This window comes from Mytilus californianus, unplaced genomic scaffold (genome assembly GCF_021869535.1).
Source record: "Mytilus californianus isolate M0D057914Y unplaced genomic scaffold, xbMytCali1.0.p SCAF_1, whole genome shotgun sequence".
Lineage (NCBI taxonomy): Eukaryota > Metazoa > Mollusca > Bivalvia > Mytilida > Mytilidae > Mytilus > Mytilus californianus.
The window spans coordinates 77,941,843-77,963,594 of record NW_026262581.1 but is presented as its reverse complement, the minus strand read 5'-3'; positions in this window follow the sequence as shown (position 1 = coordinate 77,963,594).

Genomic DNA, 21,752 nt, shown 5'->3' with positions numbered 1-21,752 from the left:
GTGTTTTTGTTTGATGTGTTTCTGTGTATCGATCTGATGAGTTAAGCCTTTTTCAATTGATTTTTATAGTTTGTTCTTATTTTTTTGCTGTTACACCACTGACCTAGGTTAAGGGGAGGGTTGAGCGCTCACTAACATGTTTAATCCCGCCACATTCTTTATGTGCCTGTCCCAAGTCAGAAGCCTGTAGTTCAGTAGTTGTCGTTGGTTCATGTCTGTCATATTTGTTTTTCGTAAATTGTTTTGTTATAAATTAGGCCGTTAGTTTCCTCAATTGATTTGTTTCATATTTTTTATGTCCGGGCCTTTTACAGCCGACTATACGGTATGGGTATTTTTCACTGTTGAAGGCAGTACGGTTGTTTATGTTTTTTTTTGAAATTTTTGAAACGCATTCTATCAGGATTGTGTTTTCTCCCCAGGCACTCCGGCTTCCTTCACCAATAAACACTGGCGGCCAGGACAAAGCAAAGAGCGCTAAAATGGCGTGAATCACCATAAGCAATCAATCAATCACATTATAACTGGGTTGGCCATGTTCCTATATTTGGCACTTGCTAATGAATATGACTTTGCAATCGAATGATCAGTAATGTATGGATGAGATGCTCACCCCGTTGACACACCTTGTTTCACTCCGCTTCCGGTTTGGTTATCCTTCCCTGCTTGTCTGTTTAGTCTTCACTGTTCTTAATTAAAAAAATATACAACTGGTATGGTTTGTCTCCTGAATTTCAGTCTAGAATATTTGTTGTGTTGTTTGAGGTATTTAAAAATCGAATAATTAATAAATATCCAATATTCAGTTTGTATAAAACGATGTTAGATCATTATAATGTCACGGTATGCTTACCATAGTGTGTTGACTTAAAATTAGCCACGTTGAAAAACTGCAATTACATGATATGTAAAGGTACGATAGTACGATGATACATCTTTATAATGCCACGAAAGGCTTACCACACAGTGATTTCAAATTGACTTGAAACTACATGTATGTAAAGTTGAAAGTACATGATGTTCATATGAGGCAGCAAAATGATCGGTATGACATTACTGTTAATAGATTGAAATATCGTTATGTACAGATAAAATCATATTGTGGCACTGCATTGAAAGAGTACAGAAAAAGGCTACATTAAAACGATGTGATGATACTTGAAAACCAAAAAATGCAAAGTTGAAATTTCAGAAAAATGACGATTTGAATTTTAAGAATAACAGTACGATATTCTGTTGAAAAAGGAAAACTACACAGACAGATTGTATAATGGTGTGATCAAATTACAATATGATGACTTGCAGTAGTATGTTTTTTGAATTGAAACGGGTAACTGTTAAGTTTCAAATATATAATTATTGCTATCAACGATAAACGTAGAATTTAAGCGTGCAACTACATTGTAACGATCGACTACATTGCGATAACGTTGACATGCGTTTCATAAAGCAAACATAGATGAATCGTTTGAATTTTCGATCGCTAGACAATCGCTATTCATCTATTGAACGGGAATCCCGGAAAAAGCTCTCTTTTGTGTTTTAAATTCTACGCGCATTTTTATTCCTATACTATATATAAAAATTAATGTGTTGGACCATTTGGGTCGGAAGATACAAATCATCTGCATACACATAACCCCGATCCAATCCTTCTTTTACTAAAAGAGTTCAATTATTCCCTGTTTTATAACTAACAAAAGCATTCTATTTTTCTATAATTTCCATTTTAGTCTGCGAAAATATGCAAACTCTGCCTCAAAAATAGATTTTAAAATTCCGCTAATTGGTTACACTACTGTGACGATCTAAAAAATTCATATAAAAAAATCCCTCCGCTCAAATGTAATTCCTAAGTGAAGTACACTGTTAAGGTAATATATTAATCTTGACGAAGAAAATCTTGACAAAGATATATATATAAACTGTTATCACAGAGATATGTCTCGCTTTTTTGTAATTTTGATTATGCAAATGTTGAAATTAAAATGGCAATACTTAACAAGTTAGGCTAATATTCAAAGTCAATGAACCATGACTGAGGTACATGGCTACACCATCTCCATGTAAATGAGATGCGCCAATGCTAATAAAACTGCATACCAAATATCATTGACTTATTATAAGTTGTTCCCTTTAAACAAACCTAAACACAAACATTAACTTGTAAACTATGTAAAAGTTTCAAAGTCAATGAACCATGAAGAGGGGTGGAGCTATATAATCTCCATGGAAACGATACTTACAAATGCCAATAAATTAGCATACCAAATATCATTGACTTAACATTAGCAGTTCATCTTAAACTGATCTTATCACAAACTAATACATGGAAACTAAGCAAAAGTTTCAAAGTCAATAGGCCATGACTGAGGGGATGGGGCCAAATATTCTCCATTGAAATGAGATGTGCTAATGCTTATACAACTGAATACCAATTAACATTGGCCTACAACTAATGGTTCCCCAATAACTGACCTAATCACAAACTAATACATGTTAACTAAGCAAAATGTTCAGTGTCAATAGACCATGACTAAGGGGGCTGAGCCAAATAATTTCCATGGAAATGAGATATGCCAATGCTTATACAACTGCATACCAAATATCATTGACCTACCACTAATGTTTGCCCATAAACTGACCAAATCACAAACTAATACATGTAAAATAAGCAAAAGTTTCAAAGTCAATAGACCATGACTGAGGGGGCAGGGCCAAATAATCCCCAGGGAAATGAGATGTGCCAATGCTAATACAACTGTATACTAAATATCATTGACTTACCACTAATGGTTCCCCATAAACTGACCTAATCACAAACTAATACATGTAAAATAAGCAAAAGTTTCAAAGTCAATAGACCATGACTGAGGGGGCAGGGCCAAATAATCTCCATGGAAAGAAATGAGATGAGCCAATGCTAATACAACTGTATACCAAATATGATTGACCTACAACTTGTGGTTCACCACAAACTAGACCTAATCACTTACTAATACATTGTTGACGCCGCCGCCGCCGCCGTCGTCGTCGTCGTCGTCGCCGGAAACAGCATACCTATGTCTCGCTTTTTGACTCCGTCAAGCGAGACAAAAACGTATGCCATGCTTATGTATGTTTATATTTATTAACACAGAAATTCCATACAATTTTGTTATGTAAAGCGATCATACTGAGTAAGGATCTATCGCGCCATAAAAAAAATCCATGAATGAGACATGTCAATCTTCTCAGACTTCAATTAAGAATTTAACCTTTTTGTTTTCAGTAATTTCGGTGAGCATTATTGTCCCCCGCGCAACGCCCGTCTGGTCTTGCTAGCGCTCTGACGTGTACAATTCTTGCCAGATTTTTGTGAAACTTATATCATAGGTTTTTATCAGCAATATCTTGGACGAGTTCGAAAATCAGTGCCGATCAATTTTTTTTAAAGAGTTATGCCCCTTGGAAACATTAATTATATGGAAAATTACATCGTTAGCGCTCTCATGTGTACAATTCTTCCCAGATTTTTATGAAACTTATATCATAGGTTTTTATCAGCAATATCTTGGACGAGTTCGAAAATCAGTGACGATCAATTTGTTTTAGAAGAGTTATGCCCCTTTGAAACATTAATTATATGGAAAACTGCTTTGTTAGTCTCTCATGGGTACAAGTTTTGCCAGAACTTTATGAAACTTGTATCATAGGTTTATATCAGCAATGTCTTTGACGAGTACGAAAATCAGTGCAGATCAATTATTTTTAAAAGAGTTATGCCCCTTGGAAATAATAATTATATTGAAAATTGCCTTGCTAGTGCTCTCATGTGTACAATTCTTGTCAGATTTTTATGAAATTTATAATATAGGTTTATATCATCAATGTCTTGGACAAATTCGAAAATCAGTGCCGATCAATTTTTTTTAACGAGTTATGCCCCTTGGAAATATTGATTATATGGAAAATTGCTTTGTTTGCGATCTCATGTGTACATTATTCTTGCCGGATTTTTATGAAATTCATTTTATAGGTTTATATCATCAATGTCTTTAACACTTTCTAAGATAAGCGCAGATTCAATATTTTTAACGAGTTATGCCCTTGGAAATATTAATTAAAATGGAAATTGCATTGCATTTCCTCTGAAGCCTTCATTTCTTTAAGATATTTAAAGTGTTTTTTAGTTATTGCCCTTGTACCTTGAATAGATAATATATGTGCAACACGAGGGACATTGGAACTATGTTCTTTTATTTACAATTGATTATTTTTGTATTTGGGCTCCGTCGACCTTCACAATCCCATTTCTTGGAAATGTAAACAATGGACAAAAATGTGAACCTTCACGATTTGGGTCACTGACATTTTCATTCTCTGATTTTTCATACCAACATAATTTCTGAATTATCTGTATTTGCACTATCTTTGTATTGAATGTTGACCGTGCACATATCTTTTGATGTCATGGCTTTTGTTCAGTTTTATACAAGATAAATGGCTTATGATGACTAAAGATGGCGGACGATGTTCTAGAATAATAGAGAATCTGACATCATTGAATAATCACGTGACATTATTATTAGTTAACAAACGAGGACCAAACAGAACACGTGTCAGAACTTTCCATACCATTTCAAATTTTGGATCTTTGTTTTACATATTTTGCAAATATTACAGGATTTCCACCTATTTGTCTAACCAAATTTTGACAAAAAACAAAAAAATTCTGGAAATCCAGCATCTTCCATAGGGTTTGAGAATTAAAAAAAAATGTCTGGAATTCCAGCATCTTCCATAAGGAAATGGGGGCAACTATTTCTGGAATAGCCCATTGCACCCTAATACGTTCATGCAGCTTTGTCAATACAACATCATCATCCATATTTAAACTATAAGTCTGCATGAAGAAACATCTTGAAAATATGATCTTAACAAACCTGTTAAATACTTGAAAAAAAACATGTCATGAAGATGTTTTGGTTAAAATACATATATTTGGTTGAATATATTTTTTGTATTGCTTTTCCCCTTCATATTATGAATAAATTACATGTATTTTTAAAGTGCACATTGAGTGCTCCCAAGTAAGGAGTAATATGTATGTAATACTCAGAAACATATCCATCCCCCATACGTGTCCATATGTCAGACGTTAATGAACACCAAAAACGTGTCCTTTTTATGAACGCCCAAACGTGGCCAATCTCCCAAACGTTTCATATGAAGCCAAAACGTCTCCCTTTTATGAACGTTCAATCGTGTCCACCGTTATGAAATATTGATTTGTAAATTAATCGCACATTGTTTAAGTATAAACCCAATCGATATTATTAAGGATCCATCTTCCTTTTGTTTTGTTGTAAAAATAGAACAGGGACTCCCTAAAGGCCCAGAAACCACTCCTGCAAGAAGCCCTCTGTGCAATACCCTGATACATTATTAAGATATTTAGGCATCACTGCAGTATATTATTACAAAAGAGTTTACTTTGTAAACAATGAATTTAACTGTACAAAACTAACTAACTGCAATCTGAATGTTTGATCTAAATATGCATGAAATATTTGCCACTGGACATTAACCAATCAACAGTCAAGAGGTAATGTATGTGTTGCAAATTCAATTTGCAATTATGCTAAATATAAACAACTGACTTTGAACAAACTAATGATAATAAATGACCACTTAATCAATTATAGTTGAAGCACTGAGAAAACTTGCACTAGTCTAGTGAAAACTTGCAAGATAAAATGTATAAGATTTTTTAAGTGTGAAATACCTTCATCTAAAATTATAGCAATAACAATCATATTGATAAAAAAAATAATAAAAGCTCGCAAGTGAAGATGATTTTTATTGTGATATTTTTTTTCTTGTCTATTTATTTGTGAGCAGAATTATCTCCAAAAAGGGTGCGGTACTCGAATGAAATATGATATACAACCTTATTGTTGTCCCTAACCAATGGCGTTTTAAAATTCACAGAAAAAAATTCATATACTAAGTAATGTCAAAAAGGACATTATCGATATTTTATACTGATTCCTTTTAATTTGATACACTGTCAATAACGTGTTAATACTGGTGTCTCATTTATTAACCTCTCTTTTTATTAATTGTTTTTTTTTAATGTGACCAGTTGTAATAGCGTTGTTGTATTCACTTAGGTATAATCTTGATAACTCACAGCTAAGGTGAGCTTTAACTACCTCAGATATTCAAGACAGTTCAAATATACTCATATCTTTAGGGGCGGATCCAAGTGGGCATTTAAATGGATGATATACCACAGAGCGAAGCTAAGTGAAAAAAATTAACGATGTAATGCTAAAAGAAGTTATATTTTCTAATCAAAGAGTTACGCCCTCTACGCCACACACCTCCCCCTGAATCTGCCACTGACCGTGCAATTACGACATAGTTGATTACTATCTTCGTCGTTTCAAAATATGAAATAGAAAGTGTTTCTCATTCGGAATCCTTAATCTTGGAACATTTCATGATAAAATTTGTGTACAATTTAAATCTTAAATCAGTGTTTCAAAGTCAAACTAGATCATTATTTTGTTTTTATAATTTCTGCCAAAAAAACTATTGAAAAGTTAAACGTTTTTTTTCTGTGCACAACAGAATTAGGCACATCTCTCTTTGAGTAATCTTCCTCTGAGCATATTCTCAAGGAAAGAAAAGCAATTAATCTATATTCAATAACCCTTTCAGTTATGATTTGTCATGGGCCGATTTTAAAGTATATCAAACGGAACTAAAACTAAAGGAGATGTGGGTTATACGCCAATAAGACAGCGATCAAACGACAAAAACAACCTAAGGACATCTAGAGGGCAACATATAGCTTTCAACAACTGTTACAGATAGGTGTCTACACAATAGTTATGTTAAGAATCGTCCCAAATTTATATAAAAATTGGGAATAAATTTAACAGTTCTGAAACAATTAAAAGACTGCCATTAAAACGCAATTCTCCAAATCATGTAACAACTGTAGAGAAAGCCTGAATATGTAAAAAAAATAATAATTTAAAAGTTACCAAACTTTTACTTATAGGCGTATTTCCCCCTTTCTTGACCCGATAAGAGAACTTTCCAAGTAGGCATGGATTGCATATCGTCCGTATACTTCCAAAACGTGTATGTAAATCAGTAATGGCACCATGTGTTAAAACAGTTATTGGTCAATCAAATCGGTGTATGCCATTTATCTGCACGGTCGGGATAACCCTTTAACCCGAACTCCTACGTCGTTCGATTCAAGAAGGGTCACCCGAGCCGTGCAGATTAAATGACATATACCGATTTGCTTGTTCAATAACTATAATGTATAACATATTAGTTTAGGAACCAGTTTATTTCATGTTAATTTGGTACAGGGCCAGTATATCTTATAATGTGGGCCAGTATATCTTATAATGTGTTTGACTAAAATTATTTAATAATAACGTATAGAAAGACTGTACATATAGTCGGTTTTGGGGATGGATTCGTGTTGCTCAGTCATTGGTTTTTGTGTAGTCTTTTGTGGGCTGTTGTTTGACTGTTTGTCGCTTCTTTTGTTTGTTGTTGTCGTAAATTTGTCGGTCTCTCTTCGAATTATGAGTTTTCATTTTATAAAATATTTCTAACGTCTCTCTTTTTGCTTTCCTTTTCTTTTTCAAAAGATGATTGCTTGATTGAAAAAGGGACAGTGGCGAGTATAAATTTTTCGTGGTTAGTCTTACATGTATCAAAGACGTCCACAGAAGCGACAAAACTTATACATAAGTTGTACCTGGCAGAAGTATCGGTCTTATTACAAATTGGCATGAGAAGAGGAACATTTTTTTCAAGTTATTTCCCTTTTACCAGAACTATTTCAACTAACTATGTAACCATACATTAGGATGCATACGTAGGATGCATACGTATGTATAGACACACCTTGAGGGCGTTAGCCCGAATGGGTGTATCTAATTTACACCAAGATATTATTGTCAATGCAGAATGATAGTTTTCAATAATTTAGGAGGGGGTCTTTCAGCGATTTGACCATATGTAATTGAAAAGCACGATAAATGCAGGGTATCCAATTTAATTTAACGACAATCGGTGTAAGAAACCATTCATTCGGAATGACAGTGGAACGTGTTTTAAATTCGGTTATCTCCCATTTACCAGACAAAAAAAATCCACAATAACTAAACATAGGTGCAATCCCCCATTATAATAACATATTACGTACGAATGATTGTAAGTAAAGCATTGGTAATGTTGTTTCTCCTGACCTCTCTATTTAATACAACGTTAATTTAACTTGAAGCAACTGGAATAGAAAGAAGGGAGAACAAATGCTACAAATTGTTGTCCTCCTTGTACCAAATTGCACCATTCGTTGTTAACTTCAATACATCGCAATAACAGATAAAATACTTGTATGGTATAACCTTAACTTGTTTGATTATAGGATTCAAAGGTTTTTGTCTTTTGCTTTCTGTGGTAAAAAAGGTTTAAATTGAAATTGTTTTGAACACAAAATGTCATGATTTACTTTTTGATTAACTTTTTGTAACTAAATGCGTTCAATCTCAGTATAAAAGTATAACAAAAATACCGAACTCCAAGGCAAATTCCAAAAGGGGAATTCATAAAAACTGACAAAATCAAGCGTAATCAATCAACGGAACAAGTGAAAAACAACTGCCATATTCCAGACTTGGCAATTTTGTTAAAATAAACAAAAAAAAATCACTGATGTATTATTAGCTGATAGAGGGTTGATGATTACAAGGAAGCTATTAAACCAAGATTTTCAAGTGTTGAACTTGAAATCATCAAACGCCATCACGAGTTGGTTGACTGTTATGGTGCGATGAAGCCATATTTATCACCCTACAGAGACACAAAAAGTCATCTTTAGCGGAATCGCAGCTAATTTTCAAGTCTTTTGATTGATGATTAATTCTAGTAGTCCGACCATATGAAATTTGGGTGTAATTATTTTCTATTTTATTTAACTCCCCCATATCTTGGTATATTTAAATTCAATGCTAAGGCGTCAGTGTTTGTTTCCATTTTCAGCTAGATTATATGTCTTATTCTTAGGTCATATGAATATTCAAAATACTTCAGATTTTGTTTTCTTTAATTTCATAGCTATCTTTTTTCTTATTATTAATTCTTATGAAAACACCTTTGCAAATTAAGACGGATGTGGTAGGGTACTTACCTATTAATCATAAACGTTTTGAAATATTTGATTATTATATAATTACTTTGCATATAAAAATAAGGAGATGTGGTATGATTGCCAATGAGACAACTATCCACCAAAGTTCAAATGAAGTGGATGTAAGCAATTATAGGCAACCCGACGGCCTTCAACAATGAGAAAAACCCATACCGTATAGTCGGCTATAAAAGGCCCTGACAAATATGAAACAATTCAATTGAGAAAACTAACGGCCTAATTTATAACAAAACAATTTACGAAAAACAAATATGACAGACATGAACCAATGACAACCACTGAACTACATGCTCCTGGCATGTACATAATTTTATAGGGTTGTAAAAGCGTTGACCGTGCGCACATTGTTTATTTTGGCGCTTCATACAAAATGTAATTCGGTCAACGCTTTAACACACCAATAAAATTATAAAAAGAAGAATTCAATTCATAAATAATATTTCAATCAAAAATGATTTACTTTTGATAAATAGAAGCATGAAAAATGCACAATTTGATTTCACAATCCATTACGAAATGCACAAAATACCCTACGTGTTTTACACTGACTAAAGTGTTTTACTCCAGATACTTGTAAACAATTGTTTGACAGAGAACAAATACACATGTGAATGCATTCGAAGTAATGCTGTAGATGTGCATCAACTACTTCAGATATACTACACAGTTCGAATGTTACTCCTCTTGCCTAACAATTACGACATAGTTGATCAATTCACACTTCATCGTATCGAAATATCAAATAACATGAATATTGTAAAAGTGCTAAGGATAAGAGAACGTCTCTATCTTAAAACTGAGAACTTTTTACATACTTTTTTTGTAAAATGAAAATCCAAATAGTTAAGATTTGCTTTGGATTTGTTTTGTGCCCAAAGTTATTACTACTTTTTAAATATTTATTTTTGTTAAGTGACTTTTTCCAAGCCGAATTCACTGAAGATCACATTTTAAATATGTGACTTAACAGGAACAAAAAATAAATCGCAGATCAATACACTTCACAACATAGAAAACTAAAGACTGAGTAACACGAACCCCACCAAATACTGGGGGTGATCTCAGGTGCTCCGGAATGGTAAGCAGATTCTGCTCAACATGTGGGAGCGTCGTGTTGCTCATGTTAGAACAAAACCCAGTAATAAGTCTAAATCTGTAGGTCACATTCGGGGAAAAGGGAACGGGATTATAGTTACATCAATTGGAACATATCCGTTGTCATCTGTAAAACGGATATTCTATAACGGTCAACCAACGTGATATCGTCCGTAAAATTTACGAAGGGATGATTTCAACTTCACCACTTGGAACTCTTAATTTAACAGCTTCCTTGTGAGAAACCCTCTATCAAGGAAATCATGATAGGAAATGTAAGCCCTGGAATATCGTATCAACTGGGAGATATATACTCCGTATGCAGGCGTTGCTAGAATGTTGCTACACAGAAATGGAAAGTTCACGATTGGTAAGCTGTAATCATCCCTTTTGTCGTAAAGTTTGGTTTTCAACCGATCCTCATTGTCAATTTCTAGATGTAAGTCAAGATATAAGGCAGACTTAATTGTATCTGTTGTATCCTTTATCTCAAGTTCGATGGGATAGATGCGTTCAACATAGTCACCAAATTTTGAATTATTTAGTGAGAGAACATCATCTATATAACGGAAAGTGAAGTTAATTTCTTTTTTTTTTTCTTCCTAAGAAGTTCCTGTATGAGGTCAGCCTCATATGACCAAAGGAACAAGTCGGCAAGACGAGGAGCACAGTTGGTTCCAATTAGAATGCCGATTGCTTGTTGAAAAACACGTCCTCCAAACGTAACAAATATGTTGTCAATCAAGAAATCAAGCACCTTGGTAATGTCAGTTTCAGAGAATTTTTTGTTTGAATCAGAGTGATTTTTTACAATATCACTCAGTTGATACAATATTAATAAATTACGATGTATCCCTATATAGATATGCAATTCTTTTTTATGAAACAAAGAAGGACCAACTCTTTCAATTTGTCTTTTAGTTTGGAATGGGGAATACTTGTGTAAAGTGTAGAGAAGTCAAATGTTTTAATACTATTGCAAGATGAAAGAGTCGTAGTGTTAAGTTATAGTTATTGAACAAGCGAATCTGTATACTAGTGTATATTAAGAACAAGAAGATGTGGTATGATTGCCAATGAGACAACTCTCCACAAGAGACCGAATGGCACAGAAATTAACCACTATAGGTCACCGTACGGCCTTCAACAATGAGGAAAGCCCATACCGCATAGTCAGCTATAAAAGGCCCCGAACTGACAAATGTAAAACAATTCAAACGAGAAAACTAACGGCCTAATTTATATACAAAATAATGAACAAAAAACAAATATGTTACACAGCAACTAAAGACAACCACTGAATTACATGCTCCTGACTTGGGACAGGCACATACAGAATGTGGCGGGGTTTAACTCGTTTGAAGGCACCAACCCTCCCCCTGACCTGGGACAATGGTGTAACAGTACAACATAAGAACATACTACAAAAATCAGTTGAAGAGGCTTAACTCATCAGAGGGATACAAATAGAAATACATCTAACAAAAACACTGAGTGGACGTGGACGGGTATTTATACATCCCACAACAAAATGACACTAAGAACAGATCTGAGAGTACTCGCAGTTACTGACAGCTAGTTCTAAGCCAATAACAACTAATCAAAGAAATCATGCATCTAAGACTAATATGTCATTGAATCTGCACGGCTCTAGTGACCCTACTTGACACGAACGACATAGGAGTTCGCATTAAAGGGTCATCCCGACTGTGCAGACATTTGATTGGCCAATAACTGTTAAAATACATTTGTTTGGCTCTGATACCCGTATGTTGCAAGGGAGAGAACCAGACTACAATATATACATGCATTGGATTCTGAGGATGAAAACGTAGACCACATATGACGCTGCGTTTTGTAACAGTAGTAAATAAAAGACTGTACAGTAAATTCCTTTTTGTCTAGTAACCTTTGTTTTTGCAAAACCATCCCTTTGAACTTATTTACTGACGAGAAATGAGCTTAGACCAATATCCCAGGCTACCTATAAAATGTTAGTCGTTTTGGTGTCTTCTTAGTAGTTAACACAAACAATGACAAAGTAAGATAATATGTTGAAATAGCACTTCAATTTTAATTGACAGCCTCGGTGGTCTCGTAGTAGCATGTTTGCCTATAGATGCAAGAGGTCTTGGGTTCGAAACCCGGCCAGGTCAAACCTAAGATTTCAAAATACGTATTTGGTGCTTCTCCACTAAGTATGCGACATTAAGGAGTAAGAGCAAAGACTGGTTGACTCGAAGTCAGGATGATGTGTCCGGGTAGGGGTACATGTTTTCCTGCGGTCTGTTACCTTATGAACAAGCGCATTTAAAGCCGACTCAGTGTGTCGGTCTTGCAAAAAGTAGGGTTAATATTCATATTACATTAACATGATCTCGTGCTTCATGAATATGCATTAATTTGCCACTGGACGTTAAACAGCCTTTCATCATGATCATCGTCATGTAATTCTAGAAAAAAATTCTAAACAAGTAGGATAAATTTATAATAGGGAATTCTTAAGAAAACTGAAATATTGAAGAAGTTCTTTTCTGTACAGTAGTATCTTAGAAAGAAATAATATAATATCTAAATTGAAATGAAAAAAAAATAGATAAATTTAAGAGTGATTAGTATAAAAAGGCGAGTATTTAAAGTCAATCAAAATGACTAAATGTACAGTTCATAAAATGAAATACCACTTTACATATAAAAGTTAACACGTGTGACGAATATTCCCTTATGCATTGACTGATTATAAAAACATGTTCGCATTTAAAATGCAAATGCAAATTAACAAGGCAAGCATATATTAAAATTTATCCATTCAAGGTCATATATTTAAATTTAAATTGCACACCCGCCTGTAATTATGATGTTATATCATTACGTTTAAAAATAGATCATGTGAGTTGTTGACACTACATTCATATTTCAAATATTTTCTATTCAATTTAAAAAGATTTATAATTTATAAAACAGAAACATTTTTAATTCATAATAAAATCCCCATATTTCTGCTACACACTATTTCTACGAATTTATTAAGGAAGAACATTCTTTTAATATAACTGTTGAATGATAATTGATTGCATACAAGGTATATATGTACTGGTGCAATTTGTTTTGGAAAAGCCGTGTTTTTTAGATATGTTTATGATGTATAAAACAAGAGGCTCACCAGGTGAAAAAGTGCCAATTTGCTAATAAGGACCCTTATTTGCACATACTAGTTTTTTATTATGTGTCGTTGATAATGTTTTGCAATTCAGACATTCAATTGTTTTTGAAATAATAGCAAATAACTGCAAAAGTAAATTAAAGTAAAACAGTAAAAGAAGACATTACAGAAACAGCAACCCATAACAAGTAGTAAGATTATTTTGAAATTTTTAGAAATAGTTCAGACCTTGCAAAGCAATTTATCATTTTGCAATTTACACTTTTAACCTAGCTCCTATAGTTTTCAAGGTAACAATCCGCCAAAAATGCAAAAATTGAAACAGATGATATTTCAAATGCTTTAACTCCAAACGGGAGGACAGATTTTTATTATTAAATTATTAGGGTAGAATCATCTTGTTCAATTTTTATTAATACCTCTTTTATAATATTTAATATGAATGCAGTATTTCAGTGGCATTACAGTAACTTCAAAGCGGGGGAACAGATTTTCTTAAATTTTCAGGGTAGGTAAAGATAATTGCTATAGTTTTTGAGATATTAGCAAAAAACTGCATTTTAATCCCCATGTTTTATTCTAAGCCACGAGGCCCTTGATCAACTTTAATGACCATCACAAACTTCATTATAACCATCCTATAAATGAGACAGACAAACTTTGGATTCGATTATTCGAGTTATTTCAGAGGAAACGATTTTTAAAGAAAATTTCACGATCGACTGACGCAAAGTTATGGCAACAGTTCACATGGTCCTTCGAGCTAGTTGAGCTAAAACATGGGACGAAACTACAAAATTTCAAAGATTAAACCTTGTTGCACGGAACTATACAATTATGAAACAAAATATTCAACCATTTTCAGGCACCGGTCTCAACATTCGTATACACTTGTTAAAGCACAGAACGCGTAATTATAAGGAAATAAACTTCTCATAGATTCCAGGATTACAATTTTGTACTCCAGACACGCGTTTCGTCTACAAAAGATTCATCAGTGACGCTCGAATCAAAAAAGTTAAAACAGAATATGAAGACAGTATAAATTAAAATTTATTAACTCAATTATTGTTAAGCAATTTTCTATGTAACTATTTAGCATACAGTTGTATTTTTTTTTTTTTTTTTTACTTATAATCCCCCTTTTATTCTTAAGAATGCCTTTATAATTGTTTGTCGTGATGAATTGTTACAACGAGGTGAGTTTATAGCTTGTCGTTATTCTGAATCATAGAATTGTTTTTACTCTGAATCAAGAATTGTTTTTACTCTGAATCATAAAATGAATGGATAATCAACTATATAAATAAGATGTGGTAGATTCAGATTAAAAAATGTGACCGACCGTTTGAGAGATTAACAGCCAGTTAAGGTCGTTAAAACTAGTTGGTGAACATTTCTATCCCTTTTAGATTTTCTCTATCTATAATATGTTAATATCAATGGCTCTGGAGATATAAGACGATAATTACATTTTAAACAAGGCGTCCATGTTGGTATGCAGGCCGGACCATCGTATACATTTTTTTAAAACCTATATACTCTAACTTAAAGGATGTTTGTGGTTAAGTTTGGTTACGATTGGCCTATTATTTTCAGAAGAGAAGATTATGAAAATATGAAATTTCTATTTTCCACCTTAACTGTCAAATTAAATAAACAGTTATTTATTTTCCCTCAGTGAGGATTATTTGGTCAGGCTGATGCTTACTCTCAGTTATTACTTAAATGTCCACTTTTAATTGTCTATCTAGCATCGGACAGTTATAAGTTTTCCTGGCTGTTCAAACAACTATATAGAATTATTCAGTATGTTATAATTGTCAGGCAAAAAGGTTAATTTAAACTAGCTTCAATGTGAAACGGACATAACCCCACAGTCTTCTGCTCTAACGGATAGCACGTGACGGACAGTAACTGTTGTCATGGAAAAAAGCAGAGCGAAAGCCAAAAGGCGAGTTGACGTTAATTATATTATTTTGCATCATTATGAGTTAGATGTATATCGTTATTAACGTTAACGTTCAAATTTGAAAAAAGAGTAAATAATTTAGTTGAAAAATCATCTTTGTCTTATCACATTTATAAATAGACACTACTGAAACACTTCAGTTGATCTGTTTCTACATTTCAAAAGTTGATTTATGAAGAATTTCATTTTTTTTACACTTAATATTGTCTGAAACAACGATGTTATTTAATTGATAAATTTGTAACCTGATTCAAAAAAGAAATATTTTTAGAAAAATGAACTCTCTCCCCATCTTCTTTTCTATTCATGAATAATTTAGTTTCCTGCCTTTATGCATTTTTTTTTTTTCGTCCGAGCGATACGTTTTTGTTTTTGAATCTAAATTTGCAAAATGATTAGTACAATGAAAAGTGGAAAACAAATAAAACTAAAACATGCACAGTTAAAACTGTCGTAAATCAATTTCTTAAAAAAATTTCAACATAATTTTAAAGTCAATAATATAATTAAGAGTTAGTTAGAATACTAAATTTGAATACTTTGATTACTTTTAACATCTCAATCATGACGACACTGGTCAAGGCGCTCACAAGCATGGTTCATTTGTAGAGCTGCCATTACATTAGCAGCGTCATAGATGCAACGGTATATTGGTAGAAGTAGTGTATGTTACAAATATAAGCTTGACATAATCCCTATCATATACATATATATATACACGTCTAAACATGTGACAACTTTATGACAGACATTCTCCATCGGATAAGACGTGATTATACAGGGCTAACACCATAATATATTTATAATTCGTCTCATATTTGCCCAACAATGTTACATCTTCAAATTTGCGTTAGCAAATATTTGTTCTTTCCTCAGCGGTATTCGAACCCTTGCTTCTGTTACATCGTGGCAACACCGCATGCACCTATCCATCGCCCTATACCACTCGACCACCTAGGCTACATAAAAATATAGCTTTCGGTGGTCGATGTAATGCCTTTCCTCGTCTGCTTTATCTAGGGTTGTAACACAGTACATGATGTATAGTGGCAAGTAGATGGTGCACCTTTCAGATCAGCTATTTTGTCTGTCTTAAAGGATGATAATGTTAACTACCATGCCTCCACATCAAATTTTAATTTTATTATACACGTCTAAACATGTGACAACTTTATGACAGACATTCTCCATCGGATAACACGTGATTATACAGGGCTAACACCATAATATGTATATAATTCGTCTCATATTTAGCCCAACAATTTTAGATCTTCAAATTTGCGTTAACAAAGTTTTGTTCTCCCTCAGCGGTATTCGAACCCGTGCTTCTGTGACATCGTAGCAATACCGCCTGCACCGTGTCCAGCGCCCTAGACCACTCGACCACCTAGGCTACATAAAAATATAGCTTTCGGTGGTCGATGTAATGCCTTTCCACGTCGGCTTTATCTAGGGTTGTAACACAGTACATGATGTATAGTGGCAAGTAGATGGTACCTTTGAAGCAAGGAATCGCTGAGGGAAGAACAAAAGTTTTCTAACCCAAATTTGAAGATATAACATTTTTGAGCTTATAATTTAACTTTATCCCAAGACAAAACTGGCGAACATCATTTCAAACCAGTGAATAACAGTTCAATCCAGTGAAAATTGAAAAATATGAATCTTTTTTTTTTCTCAGTAGGCATACATGGATTTATAAACAGACTGTTTAATAATGTCTTATGTTTCTCCCACCAGTATCATTTTTTCTACTGATATATTGTTGTGCCTCCCTAGGAAGTAGAGCTGACACATAGGGATCATAATATCTTTTTAAATGATAAAGTTATAGTTATAAAACTACAAACACCCAAAATACTACTGAATAAGACTGTTGTGCTACTATAAATAGAAGAATGGCTTAATCAAGAAAAAACGAATACCAAAAATAGCTTTGTAAGCATTAAAATAACACAAATGCCGAACTCCGAGGAAAATTCGAAACGGAAAGTCCTTTATCAAATGGCAAAATCAAAAGCTCACACACATCAAACGAATGGAAAACAACTGTCATATTCCTGACTTGGTACAGGCATTTCCTTATGTAGAAAATGGTGGATTTCATAGTTGGCTAAACCTCTCACTTGTATGACAGTAGCAAAGAATTCCATTATATTGACAACAATGTATGAGCAAAACAAACAGACATAAAAGGTAAAAAAATCCAAAGTTGGGGTACAGTAGTCAACATTGTATTATTTAAGCCCTGGGCGAAATTAACTAGGAGGTCGGACACTCATCAATTTTATGACCATGCGAAAGTGAAAAATCGTAACTAATTTACAGTATAAGCGGGTCTTAACATTTCTTTAAAAGTCAAACAAGAACATGAAAAATACCACAATATTCGGTTGTAAATTTTGAAATCCAACTTTTTCTTAAAAATAATTAACGTACTTTTGCTAAATTTTAACATACAACAGTCTCTCTTGCATCATATTTGATTTTCAACGCTTTTGACTACATATATGTGTCAGAAACTGTCAAATATATGTGTATCATTAGGTATGGAAGTGCCTTCAAGAGGACAAAAAAGGTCCTTGGTATCCGAGTTGTCTAAGTAGTCGAACTACTGTATCACTAGCGTGTCAACACTGAGGTTGTCAGTTCGAATCCCGCTCGTGACAGGTGCGCTCGACAATAATCTTAATTGACTAGGATTGTCAGTTTTCCTACAGAAGGTCGGTGGTTCTCTCCGGGCAATCCTCCACCAATAAAAACTGACCGCCAGGAAATAGCACAATAGTGCTGAAAATGGCGTTAAACACAAATCAATTAATCAATCAATCAAGAGGACAAGTCTGGATTTAAAAAAAAAGACGTTTTAGTCTATATGTTAAAACCAGTCAGACATTATTCATTATTATCAGAGTGTTAAGACAAAATTCATACACGTTCAGACAAAAATTGGTCATTTCAAATCTGTTGACTTTGTAATGTCTTGATTTAATATAATGATGTTTTATTGTCACAATACTCGTTTTGAAGTATTTATAGAGAAGGTATAACACTTACTTTACGCTGGCTTCATATTTTGTTTTAAGTTGAAATTAAGTGTACATATACCTGCATAAGTTAATAAAAATGTTTCAATGTGTTTAACATTCAAAATTGTCTGCTCTGTAGAGTTTTCTAATTTCAAAAATTATTTAATCATTAAAATTGCATTATCGAAACTAAATGCACCGTATCAAATGCATATACATGTATAAGATTGCATTCTGTCATATAAGGCATAAACTGTTACGAAAATGAAAGCTCTATGTAGTAGAGTATTGCACCATAAATGAATCAAATTCAACCTATCAAGACAATTTTTTTTTTAAATACTTCAAGCTTTAATTGAGACAAAATTTATACTAACGAAAGAACAGAGTGGTAACCAAAGGTGAGTTGACGTACATTATATTCTTTTGCATCATTATGAGTAAGATACATTTCGTTGTCGACGTTTATGTTCAAATTATAAAGTAAATTAGTAGGAAAATCATTTTTCACTTATCAATTCGGTTGATTTGATTTTACGTTTTCAAAAATTTATCTATTATGAATTTCTTTTATTTTCTGCTATTTATATTGTTTTAAACAACGATGTTATCTAAATTATGGTTTTTAAACTAGCCTTTTTTAAATCATTTTGAGAAATTCTCTCCCCATCTATTTTACCATTCATTAATAATCTAGCCTTTTCAATAGTCGTCTGGCGCGAAAAGGCCGATAACTCAATTTTAGAATTTAATATTTTTGGAGACGGTCAATTTCCGGAATTGCATGCTCTATCATCATCATTTTTTCTTTGGCCGTCGATGACGACACTATTGCTGCATTCTTTGACAATAAGGTATATTTAACAAGACAGTATTATCAATGTATTATCGTGTTATCAACATATGATAGAAATGTTAGATATCTGAATTAATTGTTATTTTGGTTAGGACAATTCATCACTTCCAATGAAAACATGATTTTGTACAAGTTCACTTAACTTAACTTAACTTATGTTTTAGAATGTCTTAACGGAATATTGTATTACCCAACTCGACTGTTTGTATGAAAAGTAAGAAACTCCAATGAGTGACATACATTGTACATGTAAGATATGCTGAATTCCTATCTTTTTCTTTCCGTCAAATAATTTTGTTTAAAGCAACATGTCACCCATGATGTAGAGGTGTCATATCAATGTTACGGGGATACATTTACTGTAAAGTGAGAAATTATTGCGAGGTTTTTATTATTGCGAATGATGCGACTGGAAGAATATCGCAATAATAAGAACTCGCATTCTGATATCTGATACATATATCTGAATGTAGATTTTCCTGAAATCACAAAAAATAATCTCGCATGTTTGTCCATTCTATAAAAATTGCAATAATTTCTGAATTTACAGTCATATTTTGCTATCTTATTAATTGCCTTAAGCAAACAACAATCCCCCGTATTCAACCTGTTCAAATCAGAAGAATTTCTTGGGAAGAAATATTTGTACGCGTAAGAGATGCTGGATTCCAATCGTTATCTTTCCGTCAAAGAACTTTGTTTAAAGCAACGTTTCACTTATACGAAATCATCAGTTGATAGAATAGCTGTGATTCTTTGGGGTTATATTTGTTATTGTTATTAGGGGTATACACAAGCACTTGTTTCAATCAATGGGAAGGTCAACTATCAATGTATAATAGAGCTTTCTTACATTTTGACGATAGGTACGAATGAACGCAAAGGGAGCATGTATTACATTTCCCACAATAACACTGAGAGTCTATGTTTCAATGTTTAAATAAAAACGAGTCCTTAACCAATCCAAACATCACAATTAGTAAGAGTCTCAAAAGTATGGGAGACATGCTTACTAGTTAAAGACTTTAACATAGTATTGACAGTTGGACCCCTGATGATGGCAGATCTGTCATAATATCTAGATCTATTGATGATTTGAAATATAAATATATCAATATATACATGAATAATTTTCATATTTGATCATGTTAAAGTAATGCATCATAAGATGACCATCGCAAACTCTAACTGCCGAAACACTAAAATAGTGTCGGGTCCTGTCAGGCAATATGGGATGCGGGATTGCATGGGTGTTTTATTTCGTTTGTTTTTGTTGCACCTCAGTGTTCCTGTTGTTCCTTTGTTTTGTTTTATAGTTGATGTGTTTCCCTCGGTTTTGGTTTGTTACCCGGATTTGTTTTCTCTCAATCGATTTATGACTTTTGAATACCAGTATACTACTGTTGCATTATTTATAATACTAAGTAACAAAATCTAATGTTAACCCCGATTACACATACTTGCGCGGGAATTTTTTAATCTTGCATTTTTTTAAATGTTTATAAAAATGAAATTCTTGAAGATTATTTAAATTTAACGGAAAAATTATTTTTATTTATTAATGACTATGCCATAATAAAAGTGTTTAAGTGGATCATCAAGATTTGCCAGAAAAGGATGCTACAATGGACGGATAAATTTCTGGAAAAAAATCTGCGAGATGGAAAAAAAACAAATACTGTGATTTAAGTTTTTTCATGGATTAAACAAAAATTAATGCGACACTTGCGATCGCATGAAACATTTGTGAAACAGAATAAAAACTACCCTCCTCCCTTTTTTGAAAGTTAAATGGTCTGTGCAGTAGTGTTCCCCAAATGAGTTTCATGGTCTGTTTTTAACTAGTAATATGCTAGATGCACAACTGATTTGGTCTCATACTTTTAAACGGTTTAAAACCGCAATGTAACACAAATTGAATCGTTCTTGTTGCGTGAACCCCTGAGGGTTCACGCATATATATTAGTATGGAGGAATATTCAGAAGCTAAATTATTGTTCATTCGGAACACCTATTCATCTTATCTGTATAAGGTTCCTGCAATTAAGAGCACCTCCATACGGTGTATCTAAGATATTTAAAACATGGCAATAATGAATTTTCACAGATCGCTAATTCACTTATCTGATATATGATAATAAACAATCTATAGATCCTTTTCAAACATGTATATTTATTGTTAAGCTACATTTTATGCATTGCAAGGGTTTACTGACTTGAGCAAAGTTGACAGTTGTACCCTTATATAAACAAGTGAAAGTTAAATGGTCAAGATTTTATTATAACGACCTATGGTATCAAACATCTGTTTCTAGATATTCACAGAGAGATATTTTAAAATAGTGCTGTGGTTTCTACATAATGAGTTATAGTGGGCTTTTGGGTTTGATTTGTAACAATAAAATCAT